Source organism: Cyprinus carpio, chromosome B2 (assembly GCF_018340385.1).
Source record: "Cyprinus carpio isolate SPL01 chromosome B2, ASM1834038v1, whole genome shotgun sequence".
NCBI lineage: Eukaryota > Metazoa > Chordata > Actinopteri > Cypriniformes > Cyprinidae > Cyprinus > Cyprinus carpio.
In genome coordinates this window covers 14,662,851-14,674,447 of record NC_056598.1, presented here as the reverse complement: position 1 = coordinate 14,674,447, position 11,597 = coordinate 14,662,851, and the positions used below count along the sequence as shown (strand labels likewise).

Genomic DNA, 11,597 nt, shown 5'->3' with positions numbered 1-11,597 from the left:
ATACTTGACAAATGTCACGACTTTCACTTTTTCCCCCTTCCTGATTTCTTCTTTTTTTTTTTTTTTGCATGTTTGTTACACTTTAATGTTTCAGATCATCAAACTAATTTAAATATTAGTAAAACATAACACAAGTGAACAAAACATGCAGTTTTTAAATGAAGGTTTTTATTATTAAGGGAAAACAAAATCCAAAATTACATGGCCGTGTGTGAAAAAGTGTTTGCCCCCTAAACCTAATAACTGGTTGGGCCACCCTTAGCAGCCACAACTGCAATCAAGCGTTTGCAATAATTTGCAATGAGTCTGTTACAGCGCTGTGGAGGAATTTTGGTCCACTCCTCTATGCAGAACTGTTGTAATTCAGCCACATTGGAGGGTTTTCAAGCATCTCAATAAGATTCAGCTCAGGACTTTGACTAGGCCACTCCAAAGTCTTCATTTTGTTTTTCTTCAGCCATTCAGAGGTGGACTTGCTGGTGTGGATCATTGTCCATCATTCTCCTTCAGTATTTTTTGGTAAACAGCAGAATTCATGGTTCCATTTATCACAGCAAGTCTTCCAGGTCCTGAAGCAGCAAAACAGCCCCAGAACATCACACTACCACCACCATATTTGACTGTTGGTATGATGTTGTTTTTCTGAAATGCGGTGTTACTTTTACGCCAGACGTAATGGGACACACACTTTCCATTAGTCCACAGAGTATTTTCCCAAAAGTCTTGGGGATCATCAAGATATTTTCTGGCAAAACTGAGACGAGCCTTTATGTTCTTTTTGCTCAGCAGTGGTTTTCGTCTTGGAACTCTGCCATGCAGACCATTTTTGCCCAGTCTCTTTCTTACGGTGGAGTCATGAACACTGACCTGAACTGAGGCAAGTGACGCCTGCAGTTCTTTGGATGTTGTTGTGGGGTCTTCTGTGACCTCTTGGATGAGTCGTCGCTGTGCTCTTGGGATAATTTTGGTCGGCTGGCCACTCCTGGGAAGGTTCTCCACTGTTCCATGTCGTTGGCATTTGTTCGCTGGAGTCCCAAAGCTTTAGAAATGGCTTTATAACCTTTCCCAGACTGATAGATCTCAATTACTTTCTTTCTCATTTGTTTCTGAATTTCTTTGGATCTAGACATGATGTCTAGCGTTTGAGGATCTTTTGGTCTACTTCACTTTGTCAGCTCCTATTTAAGAGATTTCTTGATTGTGAACAGGTGTGGCAGTAATCAGATCTGGGTGTGGCTAGAAAAATTAAACTCAGGTGTGATAAGCCACAGTTTTAACAGGGGGGCAAACACTTCTTCACACAGGGCCATGTAGTTTTGGATTTTGTTTTCCCTTAATAATAAAAACCTTTATTTAAATGTATCATAAGCATAAGATCTTTATTCATCTTTGGAACACAAATGAAGATATTTTTGATGGAATCCGAGAGCTCTCAGACCCTCCATAGACAGCAACACAACTGAAATGTTCCCAGGTCCAGAAACGTAGTAAGGACATCGGTAAAATGGTCGTCCATGTGACATCAGGGGGTTCAAACGTAAATATACGAAGCTACGAGAATACTTTTTGTGCACAAAGAAAACAAAAATAACTACTTTATTCAACAATGGGATGGGATGAGAAGAATTGTTGAATAAAGTCGTAATTTTTCTCGTATCTTCGTCAAATTACGGTTGAACCCCCTGATGTCACATGGACAACTATTTTATCAATGTCCTTGCTACTTTTCTGGACCTGTGAACATATCAGTTGTGTTGCTGTCTATGGAGGGACAGAGAGCTTTTGGATTTCATCAAAATGATCTTAATTTGTGTTCCGAAGGTGAACGAAGGTTTTATGGGTTTGGAAAAACATGAGGGTAAGTAATTAATGACAGAATTTTCATTTTTGGGTGAACTATCCCTTTAAGAAACGAAAAAGGAAAAAAATGATTTCTTTATTCACAGCAACTCAAGGTGACATGCACTCTTAAAAAGTTATCTTGAAGAGGTGGTTCAGTTGTTGCTTTAATATATCACTATCCCTTTAAATGAATGCTCATTGATGATATAAAACCTAAAAACATCTTGTATTAAAAGTCACATGAAAATTTGAGTATAGGGACCTAGAAATTTATTATTTTCAGTTATTTTACATCACTTTTCAAACATTTTTTAAAATATATTTTTAATATATTTTATTTAAAAATAAAAACACACTGTATTTATTTATTTATTTACCATACAATGAAAGTCAGTGGGAATCAAAACTGTTTGGTTACCAGCAATCTTCAAATGTCTTCTTTTGTGTTCCGCAGAACAAAGGGTGAGTAAATAATAACAGAATTTTACATTTCAGGTGGAGTATCCCTTTAAAGGCCACGGTATACAGCAACACTGGCAGAACAGCATGCGACCTCATTCCACACACACAGATCTAGTAAGTCTGTCATGGTGACAGTGAATGAGAGAAATACATTTGAGATTTCTTCCTCCTCTAAGCCAGTCTGAGTGCGGTCAATCTGTCCATCTCAGTGACAGATTCAGGTTTTGTGGAGTGGGTAAGACCTCCTGAGACACAGAGGCAGCAAAGCTCTGAATGAGCCGTGTTCTTCAAGGTCAATGTGATGCAGGAATGCGAAGCTAAAAATAGTCCCCACTCATTGACGTGGAAGCATGTATGAGGCCTAAAAATAACCTTCTCAGGTAAAGTCAATTCCCAATCAAACTGGCACAGAATTGAAACACACCATATATGGTGATTTCATTAATCAATGGTGCTGCCTGTGATGTGCCGTCTGTTTGATAATGATCCACTGCTAATGTATTCATCTACAGTGTGTTATTAGATTAATGTGAAGGAGTGGAACAACACAGCAAGTCAATGGCCAATTTTTTTTCTATATTTGGGAGATCAGGAAATGCATTGGATAAATGAATAACGATAAAGGAAACAACACTATTTATAGCATCTGTTTTCCAGTTCAACACGAAATACTGCCGTTTATGCTGCTCAAGTTCTGTCATGTGTTCTAATGTCCCATATATTCAGCTTAAAAAAAAAAGTGTTATGTATTATGCTATATTAACCTTGATCATCACATTTGGGCATATTAAATATTTCTAAAAGGTGCTTTAAACATAGTATTTGGTCATCTAGAAAATGCATTTCATATACATTACAATAATATAATAAATAGACAACATATTAGAATTAGAATTTAATATAATTCATATATAGTGATATAATAGTATATATTAATAATTATTATTATTATTATTATTATCATTATTAAAAATAAATACTATATGTTCACTATTTATTAGTGTCTATTAAAATATAATATGAATTACAATTATAATAAATGTATAAATTTGTCAAATTTCATATATAAAAATATATTTCACCCCGTACACATATATGCATATACTTGTTATTTTTAATAATTTTAATAACAGACAATATGTTTATCAGAATTATAATTAAATATAATTCATATAATACAATAATATATATTAATTATTATTATTATTATTATTAAAAACTAAATACTCTATATTTACTATTTATTAGTATCTATTAAAATATAATATGAATTAGAATTATAATAAATGTACAAATTTGCCAAATTTCATATACAAAAAAAAATTCACCCCTGCACACACACACACACACACACACACACATATATAGTTATTTTAAATAGTTTTATAATTACAGTGTTGTTATTTTAAATAATTTTAAAATGTAATAATAATATTAATTATTAATAATAACATTTATTTTTCCCCAACTGTTTTCTATAACTTCTAGCTTCTACCTCCGATCTAAAACACATGCAAAGCACCCTCGTCCATCTCTATCGCATGTCCTCATTCACATCTTTCACAGATGTTGCATGAGGACAAGACGGATGTCTCTAACAAGGTCTTACATAATCAACCCAGTCCACCCTATTCATGTGACCACATACAGGAGCGAGAGACATATAGACAGAGAGAGAGAGAGAGAGCAGCATTCTTCTGAATGGATGAAAACACACATACACAACAGCGCATCTCTTTAAGTCACACTACTGTATGTTCTGGCATGAGACACTGTATCCATCTCTAAAAATACCTGTGCTTGGGGCAGAGGCTGTCGCTTCCACTTGGTTTCTGCTTCCGTCCCTCATCTTTAATGCTATGTCTCCTATGGGTCCCTGTGCACACTCAGAACGAGGTGCTTCTGCAGAGCTGCTGCTATAAATAGCCCGTCTCTGTTCGAGGGATCCGAGCAGAAGCGCTATATTTAGAGCTCCAGGTAGCCTCAGATTCTTCCCCCCATTCATGAATATTTATGGAGACTTCTGCTGCGCTATTTTTAGCCCACGCATCTATCCACCCACACATTTCCATGTTGCCATTTTAAGACATCCTCCGTCAAAAGGGAATATGGGAATTTCATCACTTAGTGAAGCTGTGTTTTTGATGCTGTTTTTGTACTGCACGTGGAAACTACGTCTACTAGTGCATATAGGAATATCAGCCAATTTATTTCTAAGTATATATATCACCAAAATTCAAATGTTTGATTTCTTATTATTATTGAATTAATATAGTACTAATGCATTGAACATTACTGAAATGATGCACAACGCATTGGAAATTGAAATGATAAATCAGTATTACTCTCACAGGTGAGTATGGGAAAAATCCCTTCTCGATGGAAATGAAGGGAAATACGGATCTTCATTTTAGTACTTTAAATTTAGGTACATAAAATATGATTAGCATCACAGTATTGTCTGTACTTAAAAAATTTAATTCAAATGATTATTTGTGGAGAACAGTCATGTTCACTTGCCATTCGCGTTGTTTCTGGTTCTGTTAGCTTCAATATGTGTATCTAATGTGAAACATACAGATACTTCTCTGCACAATAATAAAAAAAAGAAATGCTTATTATATAAACATGAAAGTATAAGTATAAGGTGACATTTTTATTTTCAACTATTCCTTTGACAGTCTTTACACTGTTATGACAACTGTCTGCATCACTGAATAGCGGTCAGTTCCACCAATGAGATGAACCGGTCAGTGTGAGCAGTCTTTGTGCTTGTAGTGCTGAGGAAAAAATGGGCTCTTTTTCTGGGAATAGGATGCCTCCTGTGGCTCATGATAGAAAAAGCATGTGTGAAGCCAGCCTTTTTCAGTAAAAGCATGATGATACTATATATTACAATTACAGATGACAAAGTGTATGTTGTAACTCAACTTGATGATGATAAAATAAATAAAAATAAATAAACAACATGGTGATTATAGCCAACTTTACTTGACAGTAATAAAATAAATAAATAAAATGGTGACTATAGCCAACTCAACTTGATGAAATAAATAAAAACAATAAAATAAATAAATAAATAAAATGGTGACTAAACCGATTCAACTTGATGATAAAATAAATAAAGAAAGAAAGAAATAACAAGGTGACTATAGCCAACTCAACTTAATGATGAAATATATAAATAAATAAAAAATAAATAAATAAAATGGTGACTAAACCGATTCAACTTGATGATATAAAATAAATAAATAAATAAATAAATAAATAACATGGTACTATTGCCAACTCAACTTGATGATGAAATAAATAAATAAATAAATAAAATAGTGACTAAACTGATTCAACTTGATGATGAATAAATAAAAAAGAATAAAAATAAATAAAATGGTGACTAAACCAATTCAACTTGATGATGATAAAATAAATAAATAACAAGGTGACTAAACCTACTCAACTTGAGGATGATAATAATAATAGCAATAAAAATCAAACAAACAAACAAACAAATAAATAAAACCTTGGTTGGTTATAGGTACACTGTTCCTTAAGTAGCATTTTTGTACTCTGTTCTTTTGCAATGGAATAATAATAATAATAATAATAATAATAATAATAATAATAATAATAATAATAATAATAATAATTGTTATGATTATAATTATTATTAGAGTGGGTTATAAACAAATAACTCAATCAAACAATCAAACATTAAATAAATAAATAATGTAAAAAGATATGAAAAAATGCTATACAAGTGAACAGCCTGTAAACAACAGCAGCTACTAAAGTGTGAAACAACTATAAAATGCATTGCTGCTAAATTTAAAATGCAAGAAATTCTGTACATTTTTGGGTTTCAGGATGAGTTTTACAAACAAAACATTGAGAATTCAACTGGATTTGCACAGTTTGCGCATTAGCTCTACTATAATCGATTTCATAAGCTACGAAAAACATTTTTCTTTTGACTTTTATAATAAGTAACGTGAGAACTTTTCTTTTCTACAGCTTAAGTCTGAAATAGTATCCACACTGTAACTCAAATGTCATTTTACACCCCTGACTTCAACTCAGCCTATCCTTGCCTTTAGGAACAGGGTGAAATTTATTCTAAGTGGAGACCAACTCGCTACAAAGGCTTCGAGCAGAAACCTTCAGACATTTCAAGAACACCTCCAGTGTGAGGAGCAAAAGAGCTGATACTAAATCCCCTGCAGCCTGTTGACTGTCAGTATCTAAACACTTGACACCCAGCATGCGTCACGAGACACTGGTGCTACGTCAGTCCTAACCCGGGCACATTACAGGACTGCACCAGCCGGGCCTGTCCCACCCGGGTCCACACTATAGCCTAACCTACACTTAGGAAAAGGAAGAGCGCCGGCCCCACATTCAGGCATGTTTGTTTATGCAGCAGTTCATGTAAAGAAAAGAAGAATAGAGGCGGGGCCACAAGTTCATATGAATCTCACGTAGTCATTTAGTCTCGCAGTTGAATAACCAGTCCACTGGGACGCAGCCAGAAGGCTGTTCATCCTGTTCCTCTCTCCATTGTTTCTAATCAACAAGAAAAAATGACATTTAAGAGAGACTCGACGTTAAATGACGTCAATGAACACCCAGAGGCCCGGACATACATGAACATACCACAGGAGATTTGGAAGACAGCTGTTGCCTTACAAATAGTTATTGTGTTGCACGACAGCAAAACTTGGCCGAAGAGAGATTAAAAGCACAGTTAACCACAAGTGAACATGTTTTTGAGTTTTAAAAAGACCCTTCTTGGTGCTTCATGTTGAGACTGAAGTCTCACTGAAGCACAACGGGAGATGTTACCGATCTGATGAGGCTGCTAATTACAGGGTCACATACTCAGGCCACATACTAGTGCGTAGACACTGTGGGCAGAGGATGTGTCCTCGATTGTTTAATCACCGTTTCTGTGCATGCTGCCTCTTCCTAATTGTGCACATAAAATGTGGAGCACATCCATACCGGTAAGAGCTGCAGAGATTGTATAAAGGTTTCTGAGGCACAATAGGGTGCACAGAGAAAGAGAAAGAAAAAGAGAGAAGGAAAGGAAGGGGGCAGTGCTGTGATCTCAGCTTTCCACTGAACATTTATGGTCAAGATTAAAAATAAGCTCGGTTTGTCTCTGATTTAGGCTGACATTTTAAAGCTTGAGTGGGGGTTAGCCAGAATTAGGTCATAGACGTTTGAAGGCACATTACACTGATATTTCCACATACATTTTCTTGCTAAACAGCAACCTGGTGGTGACTTTAATGTATGTTAAGATTACAGAGAAGAGCGCTTCCCATCTTCTATTTTTGCAAGTGCATTTACAGGAATGAATGGCCATTTCATTTTGAACTTTGACACACAGTGTACTTTTGAAAACTACCCTTATTACAGTCAATGTAAACAAACTTTATGTGGGCACATTCAGCCCTGTTCATCACTTGTTACTACAATAGAATTAGCTGTTTGCACTGTAAAAGTATATTGATTTGGGATTAAAACCTTAATATTTACTTTAATCTGTTTATCCTAATTTATTCAGGTGGATTCGGCATAAAATATTAATAAACTACCATTCAAAAGTTTGAGGTCTGTAAGTTTTAAACTTTGAAAGAAGACTTATGCTCACCAGGGCTGCATTTGTTTGTTCAAAAATACAGTAAAATCAGTTTTATTTAATTTATTTTCAGTTTTAAAATCAGTTTACATGATCCTTCAGAAACCATTCTAATATGCTGCTTTGCTACTCGAGAAACATTTCTTATCATTAGCAATGTTGAAAACAGTCCTGCTTAACATACAGCTTTGATACAGATCTTTTAGGATTCTTTCCTGAATAGAAAGCTCTAAAGAATAGCAATTTCAGTTGAAATATTTATTGAAATATTATTTTATAAACATGAGGCACACTTTTGTGTGTACTACTTTGCATTAAAAAAACACTACAACTGTAAATCAACACTATTCAAATTAAAGTCACATGTACCTAACCAAAATGTAACTTAATAAGTTTTACAAATTAGCATTTATTCAAATTTAAAAAAGCTTTCTTTTCTTTTCTTTTCTTTTCTTTTCTTTTCTTTTCTTTTCTTCTTTTCTTTTCTTTTCTTTTCCCTTAATCAATAAAATCATTTCAAAAAATGCTAAATATATATATATAAAATATCCTTAAAATAAAAAACACAGAGGAAAATATACATGTCGGCATATGCATCGTGCCAGACCATCACTGCAAACAGAGCTAACGAAGTGCATCAGATTTTCCATGCAGTGTCTGTGACTGAGCACTTCTGTGAACACAGCAGAGGGTCTCTCAGAGGACACGGACAGGGCTCAGTCTGCTATCCTGTGTTCATTTTGTGACCAGAAGAAATCAACAGACCAGCAAAACATACATTATGAAAGTAATCTAAAGTGATGGTAAAGCTAACCAAAATGAATCATGCTATGAAGAAAAGAGATCTGATAGAGCTTTGGAGATGCACTCGGTGATATCTGCAGGTATTGTGAACTGCATACATACAAACACTAAGAGCTAAGAGCCCATGCGTTTTAGACAACACTAGCATCATTTTAGAATAGGGCAAATTAAACCGAAAATAGCTGTAGCTCTTGGGGGTAAAAGTAATCCCATGTGACACATTTCACTTTGAAGAAAAAAAAAAAAGAAGAATGAGCTGCAGATGTTCAGACGATTGCAATCTAACACCATCAAGACATCGGCCAAGAGAGAGACAAATGGATATTCTCAAGGAATTCTTTCAAGCAAACCTCTCGACTAAAGATTAAGAAAACACTAACACCGTTCAACATATTCATTACAGAACAATATTCTGTCAGGTCACACAATTTAGCAACATAAGGCCAAGTGCTTAGATAATAACCTTAAGGTGCTCAAAACAGACCGTTTTTTTGTTTAGTAGTGTTGCCTTAACCTCGCCGCTAACATTTAACAGCAGAAGACGTGGCACTCCTAGCCTCTAGTGACTATAATCCGCTAAGTCCCATAAATCATTTTTCTGGACATGAGGCTCTAGAAAATATGTTGAACAGTTGACAAATGGTTTACAGATCCCGAAAATCTACACAAGAAGATTTATTAACACGCTTATTCGCATGATTTAGTTGAACTTTGATCTTTTAATGATTCTTATGATTAGTTTTACAAACAGTAATTTAATGAAAAGACTAAACTGATCTCCAATGTGTTTCATAAGGCTTGACATGTTTAGTCCTGTGTTCATTCAAAATCTTGTACATTTAAAAGCCTGGTATTGCCTCAAAGTAAAAAAAAAAAAAAAAGGTAATTGTGAGATTGTTTTAAATAATAAAGTAACAATTGTGAGATATGAAGATGAAAATTGATATGACTTTTGAAAATTTTCACTCAGTTGTGAAATTTAAAGTCACATTATGGGATATAAATCATAATTGTTATACATATAAAAGAATATAAATTGTGAGATTTAAATACTCACTGTGGGATATGAAGTCACAGTTGTGAGATATAAAGTCAAAAAGTCCCAATTATGACACATAAAGCTGAATTCGTAAAAAAAGAGTCACACTTATGAAAAACAGTTGTGAAACTAAGATATAAAGCACAATCAGTATATATAAAAATCACAAATGTGAGATTTAAAGACACTGCTCAATATAGTCACAACTGTGCAACATAAAGCTAAAGTATTTTGTAATTTAATAGCTGCAGACTGACCAAGCTTGTGTTCTTAAAACCTGAATCAATATGTCAACACTAGCCTTTGCATGCTACAATATACAGCACCTCAGTAATATTCTCCCTTAAGTGTCCATTAAAATAATCATTTGTAATAAAAGTTTTATTTTTCATCCAAGTGTCTAATTCCCAAATGTGCTGTAATTTATCTGATGAAGCAAGATACGGACTAAGAAAATAAATGGTGGAAAGAAATGGAAACACATGTTTTTTTTTTTATCTATAATCCTGCTGTCAACACTGACATTGATGGCTATTCGTGTGGGAAACGTGTGTGTGTGTGTGTCCAAAAGGAGTGTACTGTCTCTAGCCTTGCTGATATTGTGGGAGGAGGACAGAGGCTTCATGGTTCTCTTTAAATCAAAAACCACTCTGACTAAAGCAGATTTCCTCTGTATTTCATAAATCCCATACTTCCCTATAAAATAACTATTCTACTAAGACATGGCACATTGTGTTTCATAAGAAAATGAAATGAAAGATTTTTCTATAGATGGCCATGAAAAAAAAAAAAAAAAAAAACGAATGGTTGGCCTTCTTCTAAGAAAATGCTCCTGACAAACATTCACAGCAATCTTTATTTCTTCACTTTAGGCTTTTTCTGAAAATAAGTTTTATGTGAATAACAATAACTGATGTGCAACTGAGCAAACCTACATTCAACCACCACTCACTATCACGGCTTTAAAGTTAAAGTGTGCCCTTTTTTTAATGTTAAAATCTTTTCCTGGGACAATATAAAAAACCAATTATAAAATAAGCTGTTTCCATGAAAAGTTTCAACACTCTGTGCTACCAAAACATTGCTCTATTTGTTTGGGCATCTCTTCACAGTAACACTGGCTCATAAAATGGTGTGAGTTCAGGGATGTTTAGTTTGTCTGATCAAAAAAAAATTTTTTATCACGCCATCCTCATGATTTCAGGTGAATCAGAGGTGTTAAATGCTGGATGTTCTCAGTGAAACAGTAAGCAGGGCTGTTTGGCATTTGCTGAAACAGTTACGGATGAACTGATTTCTAGATTGTGATACAATAAATGCAAAAGCAGAAAATACTCATGATCACTGATTGCACACACAGAGTAATGCAAAACCCTGGCGGAATAACTGCTCATTTATCATAGTGCTTTACTGCCATTAGACAGCAGAGAACTACTAGATCTTGTCAGAGGCCGTCTGAAAAGAGTTTCCATGGGTCAGAGCATATCAACAGGTTATTCCATGGACATAGAGGAAGATTTATACAGCCAAACCACATAACAATCTGTCACTGTCTGTACACCAGGTGTAAAGAAAAAACAACAACATCCAGTTATCAATACAACAGCCTTATACATACATAGTGAGGTCTAAATGTCCACATTAAACTTCTGGGATTCAAAATTGAATTTAAACCTCGAAATACACAAATTAATTGTTTTTTTAGAATTAATTTTAAAAAATGCAAACATTATGAAATGTTTAAATATTATAAGTATTTATTAAAATAAAATAAGACTTTAAAAAAAAAGATTTTAATCAAATAAATCA

The 11,597-nt window shown here is 34.3% G+C and overlaps 1 protein-coding gene across 8 annotated transcripts in view; it reads right to left on the bottom strand.

Moving 5' to 3' along the window:
• Window positions 1-11,597, bottom strand: part of pde4ca (phosphodiesterase 4C, cAMP-specific a) — a 41,542-nt gene that overhangs the window by 12,601 nt on the left and 17,344 nt on the right. The window contains exon 1 of one of the 8 annotated variants that reach the window (XM_042718247.1): window positions 4,099-4,588. The exons of the other annotated variants lie outside the window; for them this stretch is intronic. The gene's annotated coding sequence lies outside the window, so the exon portion shown is untranslated. Of the gene's footprint in view, window positions 1-4,098; window positions 4,589-11,597 lie in introns of those variants that run through there. 8 annotated transcript variants of the gene reach the window in all.